The sequence below is a fragment of the Bombus vancouverensis genome, chromosome 9 (genome assembly GCF_051014615.1).
Source record: "Bombus vancouverensis nearcticus chromosome 9, iyBomVanc1_principal, whole genome shotgun sequence".
In the NCBI taxonomy this organism is placed as follows: Eukaryota; Metazoa; Arthropoda; class Insecta; order Hymenoptera; family Apidae; genus Bombus; species Bombus vancouverensis.
This window is the reverse complement of record NC_134919.1, coordinates 4,796,497-4,815,385: the sequence shown is the minus strand read 5'-3', so window position 1 is coordinate 4,815,385 and position 18,889 is coordinate 4,796,497.

Genomic DNA, 18,889 nt, shown 5'->3' with positions numbered 1-18,889 from the left:
ATTACGTTATATGGTATAACGTTATAACGTATTACGTTATATGGTATAACGTTATGGCGTATTACGTTATATGGTATAACCTTATATACTATGACGTTATAACGTATTACGTTACATGGTATAACGTTATATGGTATGTCGTTATAACGTATTACGTTATATGGTATAACGTTATAATGTATTACGTTATATGGTATAACGATATATGGTATGACATTATGACGTATTACGTTATGTGGTATAACGTTATAACGTATTACGTTATATGGTATAACGTTATATGGTATGCCGTTATAACGTATTACGTTATATGGTATAACGTTATAATGTATTACGTTATATGGTATAACGATATATGGTATGACGTTATGACGTATTACGTTATGTGGTATAACGTCATAACATATTACGTTATGTGGTATAACTTTATAACGTATTACGTTGTATGGTATAACGTTATAATGTATTACGTTATATGGTATAACGACATATGGTATGACGTTATGACGTATTACGTTATATGGTATAACGTTATAACGTATTACGCTATATGGTATAACGTTATAACGTATTACGTTATATGGTATAACGTTATAACGTATTACGTTATATGGTATAACGTTATAACGTATTACGTTATATGGTATAACGTTATAACGTATTACGTTATATGGTATAACGTTATAACGTATTACGTTATGTGGTATAACGTTATAACGTATTACGTTATATGGTATAACGTTATGACGTATTACGTTATATGGTATAACGTTATAGCGTATTACGTTATATGGTATGACGTTATAACGTATTACGTTATATGGCATAACGTTATATAGTATGACGTTATAACGTATTACGTTATATGGTATAACGTTATGACGTATTCCGTTATATGGTATGACGTTATAACGTATTACGTGATATGGTATAACGTTATAACGTATTACGGTATATGGTATAATGTTATAAAGTATTACGTTATATGGTATAACGTTATATGGTATGCCGTTATAACGTATTACGTTGTATGGTATAACGTTATAATGTATTACGTTATATGGTATAACGATATATGGTATGACGTTATAACGTATTACGTTATATGGCATAACGTTATATAGTATGACGTTATAACGTATTACGTGATATGGTATAACGTTATAACGTATTACGGTATATGGTATAATGTTATAAAGTATTACGTTATATGGTATAACGTTATATGGTATGCCGTTATAACGTATTACGTTGTATGGTATAACGTTATAACGTATTACGCTATATGGTATAACGTTATAACGTATTACGTTATATGGTATAACGTTATAACGTATTACGTTATATGGTATTACGTTATAACGTATTACGTTATATGGTATAACTTTATAACGTATTACGTTATATGGTATAACGTTATAACGTATTACGTTATATGGTATAACGTTATAACGTATTACGTTATATGGTATAACGTTATATGGTATGCCGTTATAACGTATTATGTTATATGGTATAACGTTATAATGTATTACGTTATATGGTATAACGATATATGGTATGACGTTATAACGTATTACGTTATGTGGTATAACGTTATATGGTATGACGTTATAACGCATTACGTTATATGGTATAACGTTATGACGTATTACGTTATATGGTATAACGTTATAACGTATTACGTTATATGGTATAACGTTATAACGTATTACGTTATATGGTATAACGTTATATGGTATGCCGTTATAACGTATTATGTTATGTGGTATAACGTTATATGGTATAACGTTATAACGTATTACGTTATATGGTATAACGTTATGACGTATTACGTTATATGGTATAACGTTATAACGTATTACGTTATATGGTATAACGTTATAACGTATTACGTTATATGGTACAACGTTATATGGTATGCCGTTATAACGTATTATGTTATATGGTATAACGTTATAATGTATTACGTTATATGGTATAACGATATATGGTATGACGTTATAACGTATTACGTTATGTGGTATAACGTTATGACGTATTACGTTATATGGTATAACGTTATAACGTATTACGTTATATGGTATAACGTTATAACGTATTACGTTATATGGTATAACGTTATATGGTATGCCGTTATAACGTATTATGTTATATGGTATAACGTTATAATGTATTACGTTATATGGTATAACGATATATGGTATGACGTTATAACGTATTACGTTATGTGGTATAACGTTATATGGTATGACGTTATAACGCATTACGTTAGATGGAATATCGTTATAACGTATTACGTTATATGGTATTACGTTATAACGTATTACGTTATATGCTATAACTTTATAACGTATTACGTTATATGGTATAACGTTATAACGTATTACGTTATATGGTATAACGTTATGACGTATTACGTTATATGGTATAACGTTATAACGTATTACGTTATGTGGTATAACGTTACATGGTATAACGTTATAACGTATTACGTTATATGGTATAACGTTATAACGTATTACGTTATATGGTATAAGGTTATAATGTATCACGTTATATGGTATAACGATATATGGTATGACGTTATGACGTATTACGTTATGTGGTACAACGTTATAACGTATTACCTTATATGGTATAACGTTGTATCGTTTTACGTTATATGGTATTACGTTATAACGTATTACGTTATGTGGTATAACGTTATAACTTATTACGTTATATGGTATAACGTTATAACGTATTACGTTATATGGTATAACGTTATGTGGTATAACGTTATAACGTATTACGTTATATGGTATAACGTTATATGGTATGCCGTTATAACGTATTACGTTATATGGTATAACGTTATAATGTATTACGTTATATGGTATAACGATATATGGTATGACGTTATGACGTATTACGTTATGTGGTATAACGTCATAACATATTACGTTATGTGGTATAACTTTATAACGTATTACGTTGTATGGTATAACGTTATAATGTATTACGTTATATGGTATAACGACATATGGTATGACGTTATGACGTATTACGTTATATGGTATAACGTTATAACGTATTACGCTATATGGTATAACGTTATAACGTATTACGTTATATGGTATAACGTTATAACGTATTACGTTATATGGTATAACGTTATAACGTATTACGTTATATGGTATAACGTTATAACGTATTACGTTATATGGTATAACGTTATAACGTATTACGTTATGTGGTATAACGTTATAACGTATTACGTTATATGGTATAACGTTATGACGTATTACGTTATATGGTATAACGTTATAGCGTATTACGTTATATGGTATGACGTTATAACGTATTACGTTATATGGCATAACGTTATATAGTATGACGTTATAACGTATTACGTTATATGGTATAACGTTATGACGTATTCCGTTATATGGTATGACGTTATAACGTATTACGTGATATGGTATAACGTTATAACGTATTACGGTATATGGTATAATGTTATAAAGTATTACGTTATATGGTATAACGTTATATGGTATGCCGTTATAACGTATTACGTTGTATGGTATAACGTTATAATGTATTACGTTATATGGTATAACGATATATGGTATGACGTTATAACGTATTACGTTATGTGGTATAACGTTTTATGGTATGACGTTATAACGCATTACGTTATATGGAATATCGTTATAACGTATTACGTTATATGGTATTACGTTATAACGTATTACGTTATATGGTATAACGTTATATGGTATGCCGTTATAACGTATTACGTTATATGGTATAACGTTATAATGTATTACGTTATATGGTATAACGATATATGGTATGACGTTATGACGTATTACGTTATGTGGTATAACGTCATAACATATTACGTTATGTGGTATAACTTTATAACGTATTACGTTGTATGGTATAACGTTATAATGTATTACGTTATATGGTATAACGATATATGGTATGACGTTATAACGTATTATGTTATGTGGTATAACGTTATGACGTATTACGTTATGTGGTATAACGTCATAACATATTACGTTATGTGGTATAACTTTATAACGTATTACGTTGTATGGTATAACGTTATAATGTATTACGTTATATGGTATAACGATATATGGTATGACGTTATAACGTATTACGTTATGTGGTATAACGTTATGACGTATTACGTTATATGGTATAACGTTATAACGTATTACGTTATATGGTATAACGTTATAACGTATTACGTTATATGGTATAACGTTATATGGTATGCCGTTATAACGTATTATGTTATATGGTATAACGTTATAATGTATTACGTTATATGGTATAACGATATATGGTATGACATTATGACGTATTACGTTATGTGGTATAACGTTATAACGTATTACGTTATATGGTATAACGTTATATGGTATGCCGTTATAACGTATTACGTTATATGGTATAACGTTATAATGTATTACGTTATATGGTATAACGATATATGGTATGACGTTATGACGTATTACGTTATGTGGTATAACGTCATAACATATTACGTTATGTGGTATAACTTTATAACGTATTACGTTGTATGGTATAACGTTATAATGTATTACGTTATATGGTATAACGACATATGGTATGACGTTATGACGTATTACGTTATATGGTATAACGTTATAACGTATTACGCTATATGGTATAACGTTATAACGTATTACGTTATATGGTATAACGTTATAATGTATTACGTTATATGGTATAACGTTATAACGTATTACGTTATATGGTATAACGTTATAACGTATTACGTTATATGGTATAACGTTATAACGTATTACGTTATATGGTATAACGTTATATGGTATGCCGTTATAACGTATTATGTTATATGGTATAACGTTATAATGTATTACGTTATATGGTATAACGATATATGGTATGACGTTATGACGTATTCCGTTATGTGGTATAACGTTATAACGTATTACGTTATATGGTATAACGTTATAACGTATTACGTTATATGGTAACGTTATAACGTATTACGTTATATGGTATAACGTTATGACGTATTACGTTATATGGTATAACGTTATAACATATTACGTTATATGGTATAACCTTATATACTATGACGTTATAACGTATTACGTTACATGGTATAACGTTATATGGTATGTCGTTATAACGTATTACGTTATATGGTATGACGTTATAACGTATTACGTTATATGGTATGACGTTATAACGTATTACCTTATATGGTATAACGTTGTATCGTTTTACGTTATATGGTATTACGTTATAACGTATTACGTTTTATGGTATAACGTTATAACGTATTACGTTATATGGTATAACGTTATAACGTGTTACGTTATATGGTATAACGTTATGACGTATTACGTTATATGGTATAACGTTATAGCGTATTACGTTATATGGTATAACCTTATATACTATGACGTTATAACGTATTACGTTACATGGTATAACGTTATATGGTATGTCGTTTTAACGTATTACGTTATATGGTATGACGTTATAACGTATTACGTTATACGGTATAACGTTATAACGTATTACGTTATATGGTATAACGTTATAACGTATTACGTTATATGGTATAACGTTATAACGTATTACGTTATATGGTATAACGTTATATGGTATGCCGTTATAACGTATTACGTTATACGGTATAACGTTATAATGTATTACGTTATATGGTATAACGATATATGGTATGACGTTATGACGTATTACGATATGTGGTATAACGTTATAACGTATTACCTTATGTGGTATAACGTTATAACGTATTACGTTATATGGTATAACGTTATAACGTATTACGTTATATGGTATAACGTTATATGGTATGACGTGATAACGTATTACGTTATATGGTATGACGTTATAACGTATTACGTTATATGGTATAACGTTATAACATATTACGTTATGTGGTATAACGTTATAACGAATAACGTTATATGGTATAACGTTATGACGTATTACGTTATATGGTATAACGTTATAGCGTATTACGTTATATTGTATGACGTTATAACGTATTACGTTATATGGCATAACGTTATATAGTATGACGTTATAACGTATTACGTTATATGGTATAACGTTATGACGTATTCCGTTATATCGTATGACGTTATAACGTATTACGTGATATGGTATAACGTTATAACGTATTACGGTATATGGTATAACGTTATAACTTATTACGTTATATGGTATAACGTTATGTGGTATTACGTTATAACGTATTACGTTGTATGGTATAACGTTATAATGTATTACGTTATATGGTATAACGATATATGGTATGACGTTATAACGTATTACGTTATGTGGTATAACGTTATATGGTATGACGATATAACGCATTACGTTATATGGTATATCGTTATAACGCATTACGTTATATGGTATTACGGTATAACGTATTACGTTATACGGTATAACGTTATAACGTATTACGTTATATGGTATAACGTTATGACGTATTACGTTATATGGTATAACGTTATAACATATTACGTTATGTGGTATAACGTTATAACGTATTACGTTATATGGCATAACGTTATATAGTATGACGTTATAACGTATTACGTTATATGGTATATCGTTATAACGTATTCCGTTATATGGTATAACGTTATAACGTATTACGTTATATGGTATAACGTTATAACGTATTACGTTATATGGTATAACGTTATATGGTATGCCGTTATAACGTATAACGTTGTATGGTATAACGTTATAATGTATTACGTTATATGGTATAACGATATATGGTATGACGTTATAACGTATTACGTTATGTGGTATAACGTTATATGGTATGACGTTATAACGCATTACGTTATATGGTATATCGTTATAACGTATTACGTTATATGGTATTACGTTATAACGTATTACGTTATATGGTATAACGTTATAATGTATTACGTTATATGGTATAACGTTATAACGTATTACGTTATATGGTATAACGTTATGACGTATTACGTTATATGGTATAACGTTATAACATATTACGTTATGTGGTATAACGTTATAACGTATTACGTTATATGGCATAACGTTATATAGTATGACGTTATAACGTATTACGTTATATGGTATATCGTTATAACGTATTCCGTTATATGGTATAACGTTATAACGTATTACGTTATATGGTATAACGTTATGACGTATTACGTTATATGGTATAACGTTATAACGTATTACGTTATATGGTATAACGTTATAACGTATTACGTTATATGGTATAACGTTATATGGTATGCCGTTATAACGTATTATGTTATATGGTATAACGTTATAATGTATTACGTTATATGGTATAACGATATATGGTATGACGTTATAACGTATTACGTTATGTGGTATAACGTTATAACGTATTACGTTATATGGTATAACGTTATATGGTATGCCGTTATAACGTATTATGTTATATGGTATAACGTTATAATGTATTACGTTATATGGTATAACGGTATATGGTATGACGTTATAACGTATTACGTTATGTGGTATAACGTTATATGGTATGACGTTATAACGTATTATGTTATGTGGTATAACGTTATATGGTATAACGTTATAACGTATTACGTTATATGGTATAACGTTATGACGTATTACGTTATATGGTATAACGTTATAACGTATTACGTTATATGGTATAACGTTATAACGTATTACGTTATATGGTATAACGTTATATGGTATGCCGTTATAACGTATTATGTTATATGGTATAACGTTATAATGTATTACGTTATATGGTATAACGATATATGGTATGACGTTATAACGTATTACGTTATGTGGTATAACGTTATGACGTATTACGTTATATGGTATAACGTTATAACATATTACGTTATGTGGTATAACGTTATAACGTATTACGTTATATGGCATAACGTTATATAGTATGACGTTATAACGTATTACGTTATATGGTATATCGTTATAACGTATTCCGTTATATGGTATAACGTTATAACGTATTACGTTATATGGTATAACGTTATGACGTATTACGTTATATGGTATAACGTTATAACGTATTACGTTATATGGTATAACGTTATAACGTATTACGTTATATGGTATAACGTTATATGGTATGCCGTTATAACGTATTATGTTATATGGTATAACGTTATAATGTATTACGTTATATGGTATAACGATATATGGTATGACGTTATAACGTATTACGTTATGTGGTATAACGTTATAACGTATTACGTTATATGGTATAACGTTATATGGTATGCCGTTATAACGTATTATGTTATATGGTATAACGTTATAATGTATTACGTTATATGGTATAACGATATATGGTATAACGTTATAACGTATTACGTTATATGGTATAACGTTATATGGTATGCCGTTATAACGTATTATGTTATATGGTATAACGTTATAATGTATTACGTTATATGGTATAACGATATATGGTATGACGTTATAACGTATTACGTTATGTGGTATAACGTTATATGGTATGACGTTATAACGCATTACGTTATATGGAATATCGTTATAACGTATTACGTTATATGGTATTACGTTATAACGTATTACGTTATATGCTATAACTTTATAACGTATTACGTTATATGGTATAACGTTATAACGTATTACGTTATATGGTATAACGTTATGACGTATTACGTTATATGGTATAACGTTATAACGTATTACGTTATGTGGTATAACGTTATATGGTATAACGTTATAACGTATTACGTTATATGGTATAACGTTATAACGTATTACGTTATATGGTATAAGGTTATAATGTATTACGTTATATGGTATAACGATATATGGTATGACGTTATGACGTATTACGTTATGTGGTACAACGTTATAACGTATTACTATATATGGTATAACGTTGTGTCGTTTTACGTTATATGGTATTACGTTATAACGTATTACGTTATATGGTATAACGTTATAACTTATTACGTTATATGGTATAACGTTATAACGTATTACGTTATATGGTATAACGTTATGTGGTATAACGTTATAACGTATTACGTTATATGGTATAACGTTATAACGTATTACGTTATATGGTATAACGTTATAACGTATTACGTTATATGGTATAACGTTATGGCGTATTACGTTATATGGTATAACCTTATATACTATGACGTTATAACGTATTACGTTACATGGTATAACGTTATATGGTATGTCGTTATAACGTATTACGTTATATGGTATGCCGTTATAACGAATTACGTTATATGGTATAACGTTATAATGTATTACGTTATATGGTATAACGATATATGGTATGACGTTATGACGTATTACGTTATGTGGTATAACGTCATAACATATTACGTTATGTGGTATAACTTTATAACGTATTACGTTGTATGGTATAACGTTATAATGTATTACGTTATATGGTATAACGACATATGGTATGACGTTATGACGTATTACGTTATATGGTATAACGTTATAACGTATTACGCTATATGGTATAACGTTATAACGTATTACGTTATATGGTATAACGTTATAATGTATTACGTTATATGGTATAACGTTATAACGTATTACGTTATATGGTATAACGTTATAACGTATTACGTTATATGGTATAACGTTATAACGTATTACGTTATGTGGTATAACGTTATAACGTATTACGTTATATGGTATAACGTTATGACGTATTACGTTATATGGTATAACGTTATAGCGTATTACGTTATATTGTATGACGTTATAACGTATTACGTTATATGGTATAACGTTATATGGTATGCCGTTATAACGTATTATGTTATATGGTATAACGTTATAATGTATTACGTTATATGGTATAACGATATATGGTATGACGTTATGACGTATTACGTTATGTGGTATAACGTTATAACGTATTACGTTATATGGTATAACGTTATGACGTATTACGTTATATGGTATAACGTTATAACGTATTACGTTATATGGTATAACGTTATAACGTATTACGTTATATGGTATAACGTTATGACGTATTACGTTATATGGTATAACGTTATAACATATTACGTTATATGGTATAACCTTATATACTATGACGTTATAACGTATTACGTTACATGGTATAACGTTATATGGTATGTCGTTATAACGTATTACGTTATATGGTATGACGTTATAACGTATTACGTTATATGGTATGACGTTATAACGTATTACCTTATATGGTATAACGTTGTATCGTTTTACGTTATATGGTATTACGTTATAACGTATTACGTTTTATGGTATAACGTTATAACGTATTACGTTATATGGTATAACGTTATAACGTATTACGTTATATGGTATAACGTTATGACGTATTACGTTATATGGTATAACGTTATAGCGTATTACGTTATATGGTATAACCTTATATACTATGACGTTATAACGTATTACGTTACATGGTATAACGTTATATGGTATGTCGTTTTAACGTATTACGTTATATGGTATGACGTTATAACGTATTACGTTATATGGTATAACGTTATAACGTATTACGTTATATGGTATAACGTTATATGGTATGCCGTTATAACGTATTACGTTATACGGTATAACGTTATAATGTATTACGTTATATGGTATAACGATATATGGTATGACGTTATGACGTATTACGATATGTGGTATAACGTTATAACGTATTACGTTATATGGGATAACGTTATGACGTATTACGTTATATGGTATAACGTTATAGCGTATTACGTTATATGGTATAACCTTATATACTATGACGTTATAACGTATTACGTTGTATGGTATAACGTTATAATGTATTACGTTTTATGGTATAACGATATATGGTATGACGTTATGACGTATTACGTTATATTGTATAACGTTATAACGTATTGCGTTATATGGTATAACGTTATAACGTATTGCGTTATATGGTATAACGTTATAACGTATTACGTTATATGGTATAACGTTATATGGTATAACGTTATATGGTATGCCGTTATAACGTATTATGTTATATGGTATAACGTTATAATGTATTACGTTATATGGTATAACGATATATGGTATGACGTTATAACGTATTACGTTATGTGGTATAACGTTATGACGTATTACGTTATATGGTATAACGTTATAACGTATTACGTTATATGGTATAACGTTATAACGTATTACGTTATATGGTATAACGTTATATGGTATGCCGTTATAACGTATTATGTTATATGGTATAACGTTATAATGTATTACGTTATATGGTATAACGATATATGGTATGACGTTATAACGTATTACGTTATGTGGTATAACGTTATATGGTATGACGTTATAACGCATTACGTTATATGGTATGACGTTATAACGCATTACGTTATATGGAATATCGTTATAACGTATTACGTTATATGGTATTACGTTATAACGTATTACGTTATATGCTATAACTTTATAACGTATTACGTTATATGGTATAACGTTATAACGTATTACGTTATATGGTAACGTTATAACGTATTACGTTATATGGTATAACGTTATGACGTATTACGTTATATGGTATAACGTTATAACATATTACGTTATATGGTATAACCTTATATACTATGACGTTATAACGTATTACGTTACATGGTATAACGTTATATGGTATGTCGTTATAACGTATTACGTTATATGGTATGACGTTATAACGTATTACGTTATATGGTATGACGTTATAACGTATTACCTTATATGGTATAACGTTGTATCGTTTTACGTTATATGGTATTACGTTATAACGTATTACGTTTTATGGTATAACGTTATAACGTATTACGTTATATGGTATAACGTTATAACGTGTTACGTTATATGGTATAACGTTATGACGTATTACGTTATATGGTATAACGTTATAACGTGTTACGTTATATGGTATAACGTTATGACGTATTACGTTATATGGTATAACGTTATAGCGTATTACGTTATATGGTATAACGTTATGACGTATTACGTTATATGGTATAACGTTATAACGTATTACGTTATGTGGTATAACGTTATATGGTATGCCGTTATAACGTATTATGTTATATGGTATAACGTTATAATGTATTACGTTATATGGTATAACGATATATGGTATGACGTTATAACGTATTACGTTATGTGGTATAACGTTATATGGTATGACGTTATAACGCATTACGTTATATGGAATATCGTTATAACGTATTACGTTATATGGTATTACGTTATAACGTATTACGTTATATGCTATAACTTTATAACGTATTACGTTATATGGTATAACGTTATAACGTATTACGTTATATGGTATAAGGTTATAATGTATTACGTTATATGGTATAACGATATATGGTATGACGTTATGACGTATTACGTTATGTGGTACAACGTTATAACGTATTACTATATATGGTATAACGTTGTATCGTTTTACGTTATATGGTATTACGTTATAACGTATTACGTTATATGGTATAACGTTATAACTTATTACGTTATATGGTATAACGTTATAACGTATTACGTTATATGGTATAACGTTATGTGGTATAACGTTATAACGTATTACGTTATATGGTATAACGTTATAACGTATTACGTTATATGGTATAACGTTATAACGTATTACGTTATATGGTATAACGTTATGGCGTATTACGTTATATGGTATAACCTTATATACTATGACGTTATAACGTATTACGTTACATGGTATAACGTTATATGGTATGTCGTTATAACGTATTACGTTATATGGTATGCCGTTATAACGTATTACGTTATATGGTATAACGTTATAATGTATTACGTTATATGGTATAACGATATATGGTATGACGTTATGACGTATTACGTTATGTGGTATAACGTCATAACATATTACGTTATGTGGTATAACTTTATAACGTATTACGTTGTATGGTATAACGTTATAATGTATTACGTTATATGGTATAACGACATATGGTATGACGTTATGACGTATTACGTTATATGGTATAACGTTATAACGTATTACGCTATATGGTATAACGTTATAACGTATTACGTTATATGGTATAACGTTATAATGTATTACGTTATATGGTATAACATTATAACGTATTACGTTATATGGTATAACGTTATAACGTATTACGTTATATGGTATAACGTTATAACGTATTACGTTATGTGGTATAACGTTATAACGTATTACGTTATATGGTATAACGTTATGACGTATTACGTTATATGGTATAACGTTATAGCGTATTACGTTATATTGTATGACGTTATAACGTATTACGTTATATGGTATAACGTTATATGGTATGCCGTTATAACGTATTATGTTATATGGTATAACGTTATAATGTATTACGTTATATGGTATAACGATATATGGTATGACGTTATGACGTATTACGTTATGTGGTATAACGTTATAACGTATTACGTTATATGGTATAACGTTATAACGTATTACGTTATATGGTATAACGTTATAACGTATTACGTTATATGGTATAACGTTTTAACGTATTACGTTATATGGTATAACGTTATGACGTATTACGTTATATGGTATAACGTTATAACATATTACGTTATATGGTATAACCTTATATACTATGACGTTATAACGTATTACGTTACATGGTATAACGTTATATGGTATGTCGTTATAACGTATTACGTTATATGGTATGACGTTATAACGTATTACGTTATATGGTATGACGTTATAACGTATTACCTTATATGGTATAACGTTGTATCGTTTTACGTTATATGGTATTACGTTATAACGTATTACGTTTTATGGTATAACGTTATAACGTATTACGTTATATGGTATAACGTTTTAACGTATTACGTTATATGGTATAACGTTATGACGTATTACGTTATATGGTATAACGTTATAGCGTATTACGTTATATGGTATAACCTTATATACTATGACGTTATAACGTATTACGTTACATGGTATAACGTTATATGGTATGTCGTTTTAACGTATTACGTTATATGGTATGACGTTATAACGTATTACGTTATATGGTATAACGTTATAACGTATTACGTTATATGGTATAACGTTATATGGTATGCCGTTATAACGTATTACGTTATACGGTATAACGTTATAATGTATTACGTTATATGGTATAACGATATATGGTATGACGTTATGACGTATTACGATATGTGGTATAACGTTATAACGTATTACGTTATATGGGATAACGTTATGACGTATTACGTTATATGGTATAACGTTATAGCGTATTACGTTATATGGTATAACCTTATATACTATGACGTTATAACGTATTACGTTGTATGGTATAACGTTATAATGTATTACGTTTTATGGTATAACGATATATGGTATGACGTTATGACGTATTACGTTATATTGTATAACGTTATAACGTATTGCGTTATATGGTATAACGTTATAACGTATTGCGTTATATGGTATAACGTTATAACGTATTACGTTATATGGTATAACGTTATATGGTATGCCGTTATAACGTATTACGTTATATGGTATAACGTTATAATGTATTACGTTATATGGTATAACGTTATAACGTATTACGTTATATGGTATAACTTTATAACGTATTACGTTATATGGTATAACGTTATAACGTATTACGTTATATGGTATAACGTTATGACGTATTACGTTATATGGTATAACGTTATAACGTATTACGTTATATGGTATAACGTTATAACGTATTACGTTATGTGGTATAACGTTATATGGTATGACGTTATAACGCATTACGTTATATGGAATATCGTTATAACGTATTACGTTATATGGTATTACGTTATAACGTATTACGTTATATGGTATAACTTTATAACGTATTACGTTATATGGTATAACGTTATAACGTATTACGTTATATGGTATAACGTTATGACGTATTACGTTATATGGTATAACGTTATAACTTATTACGTTATATGGTATAACGTTATAACGTATTACGTTATATGGTATAACGTTATATGGTATGCCGTTATAACGTATTATGTTATATGGTATAACGTTATAATGTATTACGTTATATGGTATAACGATATATGGTATGACGTTATAACGTATTACGTTATGTGGTATAACGTTATAACGTATTACGTTATATGGTATAACGTTATATGGTATGCCGTTATAACGTATTATGTTATATGGTATAACGTTATAATGTATTACGTTATATGGTATAACGATATATGGTATGACGTTATAACGTATTACGTTATGTGGTATAACGTTATATGGTATGACGTTATAACGCATTACGTTATATGGTATAACGTTATGACGTATTACGTTATATGGTATAACGTTATAACGTATTACGTTATATGGTATAACGTTATAACGTATTACGTTATATGGTATAACGTTATATGGTATGCCGTTATAACGTATTATGTTATGTGGTATGACGTTAAATGGTATAACGTTATAACGTATTACGTTATATGGTATAACGTTATGACGTATTACGTTATATGGTATAACGTTATAACGTATTACGTTATATGGTATAACGTTATAACGTATTACGTTATATGGTATAACGTTATATGGTATGCCGTTATAACGTATTATGTTATATGGTATAACGTTATAATGTATTACGTTATATGGTATAACGATATATGGTATGACGTTATAACGTATTACGTTATGTGGTATAACGTTATGACGTATTACGTTATATGGTATAACGTTATAACGTATTACGTTATATGGTATAACGTTATAACGTATTACGTTATATGGTATAACGTTATATGGTATGCCGTTATAACGTATTATGTTATGTGGTACAACGTTATAACGTATTACGTTATATGGTATAAGGTTGTAATGTATTACGTTATATGGTATAACGATATATGGTATGACGTTATGACGTATTACGTTATGTGGTACAACGTTATAACGTATTACCTTATATGGTATAACGTTGTATCGTTTTACGTTATATGGTATTACGTTATAACGTATTACGTTATTTGGTATAACGTTATAACTTATTACGTTATATGGTATAACGTTATAACGTATTACGTTATATGGTATAACGTTATGTGGTAAAACGTTATAACGTATTACGTTATATGGTATAACGTTATAACGTATTACGTTGTATGGTATAACGTTATAACGTATTACGTTATATGGTATAACGTTATGGCGTATTACGTTATATGGTATAACCTTATATACTATGACGTTATAACGTATTACGTTACATGGTATAACGTTATATGGTATGTCGTTATAACGTATTACGTTATATGGTATAACGTTATAATGTATTACGTTATATGGTATAACGATATATGGTATGACGTTATGACGTATTACGTTATGTGGTATAACGTTATAACGTATTACGTTATATGGTATAACGTTATATGGTATGCCGTTATAACGTATTACGTTATATGGTATAACGTTATAATGTATTACGTTATATGGTATAACGATATATGGTATGACGTTATGACGTATTACGTTATGTGGTATAACGTCATAACATATTACGTTATGTGGTATAACTTTATAACGTATTACGTTGTATGGTATAACGTTATAATGTATTACGTTATATGGTATAACGACATATGGTATGACGTTATGACGTATTACGTTATACGGTATAACGTTATAACGTATTACGCTATATGGTATAACGTTATAACGTATTACGTTATATGGTATAACGTTATAACGTATTACGTTATATGGTATAACGTTATAACGTATTACGTTATATGGTATAACGTTATAACGTATTACGTTATATGGTATAACGTTATAACGTATTACGTTATGTGGTATAACGCTATAACGTATTACGTTATATGGTATAACGTTATGACGTATTACGTTATATGGTATAACGTTATAGCGTATTACGTTATATGGTATGACGTTATAACGTATTACGTTATATGGCATAACGTTATATAGTATGACGTTATAACGTATTACGTTATATGGTATAACGTTATGACGTATTCCGTTATATGGTATGACGTTATAACGTATTACGTGATATGGTATAACGTTATAACGTATTACGGTATATGGTATAATGTTATAAAGTATTACGTTATATGGTATAACGTTATATGGTATGCCGTTATAACGTATTACGTTGTATGGTATAACGTTATAATGTATTACGTTATATGGTATAACGATATATGGTATGACGTTATAACGTATTACGTTATGTGGTATAACGTTTTATGGTATGACGTTATAACGCATTACGTTATATGGAATATCGTTATAACGTATTACGTTATATGGTATTACGTTATAACGTATTACGTTATATGGTATAACTTTATAACGTATTACGTTATATGGTATAACGTTATATGGTATGCCGTTATAACGTATTATGTTATATGGTATAACGTTATAATGTATTACGTTATATGGTATAACGATATATGGTATGACGTTATAACGTATTACGTTATGTGTTATAACGTTATAACGTATTACGTTATATGGTATAACGTTATATGGTATGCCGTTATAACGTATTATGTTATATGGTATAACGTTATAATGTATTACGTTATATGGTATAACGATATATGGTATGACGTTATAACGTATTACGTTATGTGGTATAACGTTATATGGTATGACGTTATAACGCATTACGTTATATGGTATAACGTTATGACGTATTACGTTATATGGTATAACGTTATAACGTATTACGTTATATGGTATAACGTTATAACGTATTACGTTATATGGTATAACGTTATATGGTATGCCGTTATAACGTATTATGTTATGTGGTATAACGTTATATGGTATAACGTTATAACGTATTACGTTATATGGTATAACGTTATGACGTATTACGTTATATGGTATAACGTTATAACCTATTACGTTATATGGTATAACGTTATAACGTATTACGTTATATGGTATAACGTTATATGGTATGCCGTTATAACGTATTATGTTATATGGTATAACGTTATAATGTATTACGTTATATGGTATAACGATATATGGTATGACGTTATAACGTATTACGTTATGTGGTATAACGTTATATGGTATGACGTTATAACGCATTACGTTAGATGGAATATCGTTATAACGTATTACGTTATATGGTATTACGTTATAACGTATTACGTTATATGCTATAACTTTATAACGTATTACGTTATATGGTATAACGTTATAACGTATTACGTTATATGGTATAACGTTATGACGTATTACGTTATATGGTATAACGTTATAACGTATTACGTTATATGGTATAACGTTATAACGTATTACGTTATATGGTATAAGGTTATAATGTATTACGTTATATGGTATAACGATATATGGTATGACGTTATGACGTATTACGTTATGTGGTACAACGTTATAACGTATTACCTTATATGGTATAACGTTGTATCGTTTTACGTTATATGGTATTACGTTATAACGTATTACGTTATATGGTATAACGTTATAACTTATTACGTTATATGGTATAACGTTATAACGTATTACGTTATATGGTATAACGTTATGTGGTATAACGTTATAACGTATTACGTTATATGGTATAACGTTATAACGTATTACGTTATATGGTATAACGTTATAACGTATTACGTTATATGGTATAACGTTATGGCGTATTACGTTATATGGTATAACCTTATATACTACGACGTTATAACGTATTACGTTACATGGTATAACGTTATATGGTATGTCGTT